Source organism: Notolabrus celidotus, chromosome 8, assembly GCF_009762535.1.
Source record: "Notolabrus celidotus isolate fNotCel1 chromosome 8, fNotCel1.pri, whole genome shotgun sequence".
NCBI classification, from domain to species: Eukaryota; Metazoa; Chordata; class Actinopteri; order Labriformes; family Labridae; genus Notolabrus; species Notolabrus celidotus.
In genome coordinates this window covers 4,097,225-4,107,039 of record NC_048279.1, presented here as the reverse complement: position 1 = coordinate 4,107,039, position 9,815 = coordinate 4,097,225, and the positions used below count along the sequence as shown (strand labels likewise).

Below are 9,815 nucleotides of genomic sequence, written 5' to 3'. Positions count from 1 at the left end.
TCAAGAGAAACAAGGTCCTGTAGGAGAGGGCAAAGAATTTCCCCATAACCACAGTCTTTTATGTTGCTAACCTTGCAAAGCGTTCCCAAAATGAAGGGAAGAGCGATATTTAGGGTGCAGATTCCCAAGTACCCAATAAATGGCACATAGCTTGTGCTTGTTCCTGGAGGTTCCCAAGGGGTTGGCCACCTCAAAGTCATCAATATATAAAAAAAGAGAAATCCTGAACTCTTCTTCTGTCAAGAGAGAACTACTTTTGAAGCGGGATCCATCCCTGTAAGACTTGTACCCCCGGTGACAAATTGATCTCAGGTGACATGGCCTTGTCCAAAATGTCCCTATTGTTTAGCAAAGTCTGCAGCATTTTTAATATGGGGACATACACAACTGTCTGTGTATTTTTCAAGACAAACTCAATAGGCATCACTACAGAGATCTCTCTTAAAATGCATGTTGTTCACTTGCTAACAGTTTACAATGATCCCCCTTTGGAAGTTAATTTCAGGAAAGGGTTTTTCTCAGTAAAAAATAGGCTACCTCCCTCACTAAAGAGTCATCATGCTGATGCAGTATTTATCGACATGAAGCATAGATCAATGGCTGTGACAACGAACAGATTGGGCTGATCTGCTCTATGACTTCTTGCAAGGCACTTTCCGAGATGTTTAGAATTGATGTCATTTTCAAAAAAGGGGCAGCTACATTCAGTTCCAACTGATTCTCAAAGTCCTCAATATTACTGTTGACCTCAGTAAACTCAAACTCTGCATCACCTGCATCAAGGACATCGTCCTCAGTTTGTAAAACCGCATCAGGGAGAGGTTCATTAAGACTATTCTCTGAAAAAAATTCAGGTTTAAATAGTGTCTTGTTTTGCATCATATGCTCTCTGCTTCTGTGTGAGTTAAAGGTTTCATAAACATTACTTTCAAAGTTGCAGCCTTGATCTGGACAAATCACCTTTTGCTTCAGTTTCAAGTGTCTAAGCAGATGAGAGAAGAAATCAGCATCAGTACAACGTACCTTCTCTATAAACTGAAAAAGTAATTAAGTAAAGTCTCGTGCCATGTGTATCACTATGACAAGTAGTATCGTGAGAAATTGGACAGTTTGTTATAACACTTATAGCTTAACATGTCTAGTTGTATGGTTTTTGTTAAGCCCTGCTTGCACTTAAAAAATACTTTACAAGTATCATAAATTAAAGCCACTCAAACAATAAACGTAGTCAGAAACACACTAAATGACAGAGCTAATTGGGTCACATTACAAGAAGTAGTGTTGTTAATATTGTGATGATGAAAACAATTCAATTCATCGATTTCTCCCCTCTGGGCTGTGATTCTCGTATGTGGTTAGGTATTGTTGTAGCCACTTGCTCTTCAGTCAGAAGGGTTTTTTTTTTGAGAAACATTGTTGCTACTGTTTTTTAATGTGGTCTGCTCGGTAATTTGTAGCGTAGATTTAGCGATAAACCAATAGTCCAAACGTCACAGTAAGGTCGTGATCTTAACAATCCTAACAATACAAATGGGATACAGGGCCACATATTACATGATAATTTTAGGCTTCTCTACGCCGTGACCGGAAAAGGTCTTCAATGCTGGGGGCCGCTCGTCAAGCTACTTGCTAATGCTAGTAGCGTGGTCGCACAGGTGGTCGTCATGGGGTCTTATCAGGTGAAAATAGTTTGCAGACTACATATATAATCACTTTTCTACACAGCGTACACACGGGCAGGCTTTTGGAGTTTTCCAGTCTTCATGTTAAGTTCACATGACTTGATTTCTGAGCTGGAGACTTTGGCAGATTTCGAAACCGTCTACTATACTAGCAGTACGTACTGATTTGGCCAAAATTCAGTATGTAGTAATGGTATGGGAAAAAGAGCAAAATCTGCAGTAAGCCAAAACTCCCCGGATGTCTACTGATTCGGGAAAACATCTCAGTATGCATCGGACCAGTCTGCCTCGCGTACTGTTTCCCACAATGCACAGCGCTCGTTCCACTTTTTCTTTTCTCTTCTTTTTTTTGAGGGGAGGAAATCCATTTTTAGGTGCTGTAAAAGTCATCAAATTCCATATAAACCACTTCATAACTTTTTAAATCATAAGTGATGCTAAAGAAGCAGTTTATCTATCTGCTTTGTCGTTGTTTACTTCCGCTTTTCAAAACCGGAAATCCAGTGACGTCTGACCCAGCATGCTGCTACACAGATCGAACAGAACAGTCATACTACAGACTAAATTCAAACGCAGTATGTAGTAGGCAATACCTACTGCCTACTACATTAGTAAGTAGTATGCAGCAGGCCGTTTTGAAAATAGCCTTTAACTCGCGCCGCTGTTCATCCCGTGAGCTAATGATGACGCAACCTGACCTTTCACCTCAGCGTTGGCTAAGGTGGAAGATGAGATTCTCTCATTCATAGAGGGTTTGTGATTTTACGCACGCGACGTCATCAGAGAGGACGCTCAGGCTGGAAATGTTATTGTTGTTTGATGTGTATATCTTGTTTTGGACAGATCTTAATGTAATTTTGTTCGGCCCATGTCACCTTAGGGGCTCCGTAGATGACGCCTTCATGTATATTTCGCGTTTTCAGTAAAGTAAATAAATCCACTCCTGCTGCCACTCTGCCTCTCTGAAGTGTGTTTTTCCTAATTGGATATGTAGTTTGTTTCACGCGCGCATACCTTTTCGTGCTCACCAGAAACGATCTATCTAATTACTGTTATTACTTTTTTCTGCCCACGTCACTTTAGGGGCGCCGTAATACAACAGGAAACTTGAATCTCGAAAATGGAATGCCAACTGAAATAGAGAAAATTCTAAATAAGAAGAATAAAAAGAAAAGACTAGTAGGTGCGGTGTGTAATATTCTTATCAGGGCCGAAAGCAATGAATAACTGTTACAAAAGATATGTAATAAATGGAATGAGGATCTTGATATTGTAGAAACAGAAACAAACTAAATGGAAGGATTGTTTAAAACTAACATATAACGTGAGCACTATTGAAAATATGCGCCTAATCCAGCATAAGCTAATAACAAGCATGTACTATAGTAGAGACAAATCCATAAATTTAACCCCAGCTGCTCAGATAGATGTTTAAAATGCAACTCCCACAGCGACTCCCTCATACATGCCTTTTGGTATTGTGCCAAAATAAGGACAACTTGGGATACTATTAAAAAATGGATCTATTTAGTATGTTATTATAAAACTGAGTTTTCACCTATATATATTTAAAAAAAAATATGTATTTCATGTCTCCTATTATGGGATGCCCTGAGACCAATTCAAAAATAAAAATTATGAGGCCTACATACAATAGTTTGAAGGAGAAGATCTCCATCTCTTCAGTTGAACCACTTCATCTGCTCTGTGACTTTGATGGTTCCAGTTTCCCTTAAAGCTTCCTGAATATTATAACATAAATCTACACTGGTTATCAATGATACAATGATATGAATAGAATACATCAAATTGTTGCTCACCTCATTCATTTCTTCATCATCCTCCACTTCCTGTCTGGAGTCATGCTCCTTCTGTCCACCTTTGATTTTGGTGTAAAATAGATGAATGTTAGTTTTGGAGAGTCCCTAATCGTTATTGTTTACAAAAGGTTCAGATATCAATCTGATTGAACTCTGTATACTGTTATGATTATTTAAATAACTGCATGGAGCACATGGTGTGATGGGTGCTTAGGAGTTCAACTCCAAAAATGACTTTATCACAGTAATCTGAGTCGATGTAATTACATGCCAGCCTCACAAGCAACACACGGATTTTCCTCCACAGTGGGCATGCTATGTTTGGTTCTAACACTTCAATGTAATTGTTTTCTTTGGTTATACATAACTAGATCATCACAGCTGAAATGAACAGCACTATCTGTATCATTAGTATATATTGCATATATATTGAATAACTTTATTCAATTTTCTTGAGACATACAATATAATAAATACATTTAAGCCCGCTCAACCCAAACCCAGTGCAACAAGAGCAACATCACACAGACCTCGTCAGTGAAACAGACGGCACAGTGAAATATTTACAGTTCTAAGGTTTATAGTGTCCCAGGACAGAGCACTGCTCTCTGACAGTCTAAAGGTTTCCTCCTCCTGAGGTTAGTCTGAATGGTTTTTAAAACGGTCTCACTTGTTATCACAGACTGATGGATTACAGTTTCTGCTCGTGTTTTCCAGATGTGGGTGTTGATGATGGACATGATGAGCCAGAACAATCTTCTCTTTGTGTTTGTGAGTGTTTCATTAACCTTCCTCTTGTGTTAGCTCTCTGTTACCATCTCTTGTGTTAACGGGTCGGTTTCAACCTGTGTCTTAAATCAGCTGTAAAATACACTAAAAACAATTTACTATCATCCAATTTGTTTCTCATCTCTTGGTTACCTTGTTAGGCTTCCTTATCCACGAAAATAGTGCTATTAATATTTTTGGTGTGGGCCTCTGGGCCTTTTTTTGTAAGTATACCCCTATATTTCAATTTTAAAATATTGTAAAATTAACCTCAAGAGAATTATATAATTAAATGAAAGGTTGTTGTGTTACCTGCCTATTAATGAGGGGTATTAGAACACATCTCTGAAATAAATTTGTTTTATTTATTTTTCATTTCAATTTAATTAACTATAGTAACATATATGGTGTTAGGGGTCAGTTTCGACCCATATATAATTACTTCAAGAAAAAGGCAAAAAAAGTAATATAAGCATCCAAGTATTCCTCATCTCTTTCCACATGTCACCATGGACTTTTTTTCCTTCAAGGTTTGTCATATATGATGACTCTTTTTAGTGACAATGGCATAAATAGCTCAAAAAATGTCTTGATGTCACTGACTCTCGTCACAGCAAACCTTGTGATTCCAGGGCTCACTTTGATGACATGTGCAGGTACTGAGCTCCAAAAGATCTCACCATCTTTGGACTTGAATGTTTCAGGGAGAGCAGCTTCACCACCGGGGACCTCCTCATCAGACTCATCAGATGTGTCCATGTCTTCTGGATGATACTCCACATTGTCTTCCTCCTCAGTAACCTGCTCATCCTCATACTGTTCTGTGTTCTCTCCCTCATTTTAACCAAAAATGTTATCCAGAACTTGGCTCAGTTTTTGCATTCTGAAAATTGGAGATGTGCACTCTGCAAGTCCAATGCTGGTCATCCCTATGTTCCCACAGCACTATGTTCTCACATTTCTAGAAGATTTTCAAAATTAGGTCTTGTGTTCCTATATTTCCCGTCAATTGAAGCCTATCCTCTCACAAATGGGTTTTCAAGCACTTTATAGTAAATTAATGAATAAATGGTTAATTTTATTTCGATCAGCAGCAGAAATCGTCACAATCACAATTATTACAAAAAAAAAAAAAAATAGGCTGATCAATATGGGGCGCTGTTTGTAAAGTTGTGCACACCGAAAATAACAGCAACATTTCTCCACATTTAGCTCCAAAACGTCATAAAAGTGATTTTTTAAAAGTCACTTTTTTATCACATTTAGAGGAATATTTGTGATCTTCTTCACATTTAATTTTGTTGTGAAAAATATATTAAGTTAAAATAATTGTTAAATCCAAATGCTAAATATAAATCTAAATGTTAAATGTAAATCCAAATATTAAATCTAAATCCACATATTAAATCTAAATCTAAATGTTAAATATAAATCTAAATGTAAATCTAAATATTAAATGTAAATCTAAATGTTTAATCTAAATCTAAATGTTAAATCTAAATCTAAATGCTAAATCTAAATCTAAATCTAAATCTAAATCTAAATGTAAATGTTAAATCTAATCTAAATCTAAATGCTAAATCTAAATCTGAATGTTAAATGTTAAATCTAAATGTAGCTCTGGGATCCTAAATATTTAGCTGATATGCAAATTCACACTGCAGCCGAGCGGAAATACCAAAATAAAAGCTTCAGACAGCGATACAGACTTAGCAGTAGCAACTTAGCTTGTCCGTACCATAGACTGGGTCAGTTCTGCCTCTGAGCGTTGAGAAATCCCTTTATAGCCTCCAAAACTGCCTATGCGGCATTTTTACAGCAGGCAGTCCGGCTAGTAACCCGTAGGAGCCAGTACTGACCATAGACTGTATAAAATATGGACGTAGTATCCGTGACGTCACCCATCTGTTCCTGAGAGCTGTTTTGAAGCAAATCGACGGCGGCAGCCATATTGGTAATGCGGAACTCAACCAGGCAGAGTGTGACGTAGTGTGAGTCTCTTAGCCAATGGCTGTGTGTTCCCGACCGGGAGTCACGTCAGTCATGTCCTTATTTGGGCAAAACTCGTAATCTAAATATCTTCTGAACCGTCACGTTTGAAAAAAATTCACCCCCCGTACAGTGTGTGCCACTAGAGAGATTAGCTTCATAGGGCAAAGACGTTTTTTGAACCAGGCTGTAAACATGTTTATTAATGCTGCAAAGATCGTCTTTCTCCCATTCATATCTATGTGGTTTCCGGTGTTTCTGCAGCCAGCCTCAAGCGGATTCTTGATGTATTGCAATTTATAACACTTCCGCATTGGCTTCATCGTTTGAGACCGGAGTTTGCCGCTTGGTACTGACAGAAATTAGGATATTTGTATCGCTTTATGAAGCTTTTATTTTGGTACTGACAGCGCCCAATACAAATTCCCACTGCCGCCCGGCAGAAGTACCAAAATAAAAGCTTCATAAAGCGATACATTTATCCCAATCAGTCTGTCAGTATGACTCCTACGGGTTACTAGCCGGACTGCCCACTGTAAAAATGAAAAAGGGATTTCTCAACGCTCAGAGACAGAACTGACCCAGTCTATGGTACGGACAAGCTAAGTTGCTATTGCTAAGTCTGTATCTCTTTCTGAAGCTTTTATTTTGGTATATCCGCGAGGCAGCAGTGTGAATCTGCATATCAGCTAACATTTAGATTTGTATTTAACATTTGGATTTAGATTTAATATTTAGATTTAAATTTAATATTTAGATATACATTTAACATTTAGATTTACATTTAACATTTGGATTTAACAATTATTTCAGCTTAATATATTTTTTACAACAAAATTAAATGTGAAGAAGATCACAAATATTCCTGTAAATGTGATAAAAAAGTGACTTTTAAAAAATCACTCACATTTGTGAAGAAATGTTGCTGTTATTTTCGGTGTGCACAACTTTTCAAACGGCGCCCCATAGATCAAAAAGGGTTTCGGCTGAAGCAGAGCTTATAGATGCCTAAATGTGGGAACATAGGCAAGCTCCCCAAATGATCACTCAAATGAGTGAATTAACCTCACATGTCTGGATATGCCTGTCTTCATTTATTTTGTTTTTGTGCAGGTATACTCGAAAACAATACAAAATGAGAATCCCCTAAAGCTCACGTGATTGGGAAATGATCTGGCTGTCAGTGTGTTGACTGACAGTTCACTTAGGATTTCAGTTTTGACTCTAATTATTGCTTTTTCATCTTATTTTTATGACCGTGTCGAAACCGACCCTAACGACACAAAGGTTATCATTTCAACCAGAGCATTTTATGATTAAGTGAAAAAAAAAGTTGTATTTTGTTGAAATAGAGGTTCCTGACAAAGTCAAAAAGCCTTGATGCAATAAAACACATTTTCTAACACAAGAGGAAGGTTAAAGAGTCCATACATGACTGATCTCTCACTGTTACAAACATTAAAACCAATTGCAGACATTTAGTTCCTGATGTCTCTGGTCCTGTAACAGTCCAGGAGAAGGTGTTCGAGAGGCTAATCCTCATCACATGAGGGCATCGGACATTTTTTAGTGGTCATAAAGCAGCTCCACTGTACCACCGCTCTGACATGGAGTCAGAGCCTTCCGATAAGACCCCAGACCTCTGCTTGTGTATGTATTGTACACAATATACTTCATCCATCCATCCATCCATCCATGTCTGGTATCCAGGTGAGTACAGGTAGAGTGTCCTGTTCTAGTCTCTTGGGAGTTGTTTGGCCATCGCTGTCCAAGGTGCTGAACTGTCAGAAACAGCTCAGGTATCTTCTGTCTCTGTTCAGGATGCTGCACCTGTGCTGCTGCTGAGCTCTGTGGAGCAGACATGAAGCTTCAGTCAACATCCACAATAAATCAATACAAATAAGCAACGATTGAATTCAAAGATCAGGGGCCTGTTGCATGAAAGTAGGATTAAGATATCCGGGATAAATGACTGAGCCGAGTTCAACCAATCCAAAACAAGAGCGTCCAGGCTCAGTCGGTTGCACAAAGACCAAGCCAGGATGAGCAGACACGGATTCATCAAGCCAGGGGAAACCAATCCTGGCTAAGTGCGCGTACGCGGCTTCCTTAAATAGACCCCAGATATCGATCGCAGATTCACTGATTAACCATGGCAACGCTTGCGGCATACTTTTCACCGTCAGAAGCGGAGATCCTCATGGAAGCATATGAAGAGGTGAAAGATCAAATCAGAAAGAAAGGCAACACAGCATCAATAATTAAACAGCGCCAAAAAGCTTGGGAAACCATTGCAGATCGCCTGAATGCGTAAGTAGTGCACATGTACACACTTACACTCTTGATAATCACTAAATTAAAATTGTTGTGGAATCGATGCAGATGTGTTTGAAATTGTGTAAATGTAACTTCATCAGACTGTATAACTCTCTGATTTAATTTCCCCTTGGGAGAAATAAAGTTTATCCTATCTTATCCTGCAAGTGTGTGTGTGTGTACATATATGTATATACTTACTTACAGGACAAGATAGAAACTTTCTTTATATATATATGTGTGTGTGTGTGTGTGTGTGTGTGTGTGTGTGTGTGTGTGTGTGTGTGTGTGTGTGTGTGTGTGTGTGTGTGTGTGTGTGTGTGTGTGTGTGTGTGTGTGTGTGTGTGTGGCTTAAACATGACTGGGCCAAAAATAACTTGGCAGCAAGTAAAAGTCAAATACAAGAACATCTTGCAGAATGGTAAGTGCCCCCCTGACTAATACTTACACAAGTGTACATTGTACCCAGAAGGTGCCTGCTCACACAAATGATGTACTGTTTTAGCCGTCAAAAAGAGAGGCCAAATACAAAGAATGGGTGGTGGGTCACCTCCCACCGCCCTCACCCCAGCCGAAGACATTGGCCTTATCACAAAATAAAGGCAGGCCAGTTTTGGAGGGGATCCTTGGGGGGACAGAAACAAATGCATGTCCCTCCCAAGAGGCTAACCGCTTCATACAAGGTACCTTCTTCCATCTTTACATGTGATGTAAGCACATTCATATCTAATCCATTTGGACTATCTGACTTTGGTTTGCCTTGCAGTTTCTGGCAGCACCATCTCCTTGCTGGAGCCACCAATGCCAGATGATGATGATGATGATGATCCAGTAAGTACACTGTACGCCTGCCGTGTTCCCTGATCAGGGACCAATATGTGTTGAATTACTTAAGTTAACATGCTTTAAATTTCAGTTATATATGGCCTGCAGTGGCAGAGACATATATATATACAAATTTGAATTAATTTGACCTCTTATAATTGCACTGTATATTGTGTATACAAGCTTGTAGGGAGGCTACTGCATGTATTAATTTGTCTGTTAATTTGTTGTGTATGGATTTGGCCTACATTTATTTCAGTGTGCAGACATTATATACAGACTGATTGTGTATGCATTATTTTGTTGTATGCTTTTGATTCCATGCTTTCTATCTTGTAGAGTCACTGTGTGGCTTCAGTTTTGAAAGGAGCTGATGGTTTACCTGCTTTTATTATCCTTATTCAATAAAGGAAGA

The 9,815-nt window shown here is 38.6% G+C and overlaps 2 long non-coding RNA genes across 2 annotated transcripts; both read left to right on the top strand.

Moving 5' to 3' along the window:
• The first annotated feature begins 8,432 nt into the window (after window positions 1–8,432).
• Window positions 8,433–9,106, top strand: LOC117817141. Its single transcript, XR_004632089.1, has 3 exons — window positions 8,433–8,569; window positions 8,960–8,996; window positions 9,081–9,106. It is a non-coding gene; the product is annotated as an uncharacterized LOC117817141 (long non-coding RNA).
• Window positions 9,107–9,157: 51 nt separating this feature from the next.
• LOC117817138 lies at window positions 9,158–9,815 on the top strand. Its single transcript, XR_004632085.1, has 3 exons — window positions 9,158–9,258; window positions 9,342–9,406; window positions 9,740–9,815. It is a non-coding gene; the product is annotated as an uncharacterized LOC117817138 (long non-coding RNA).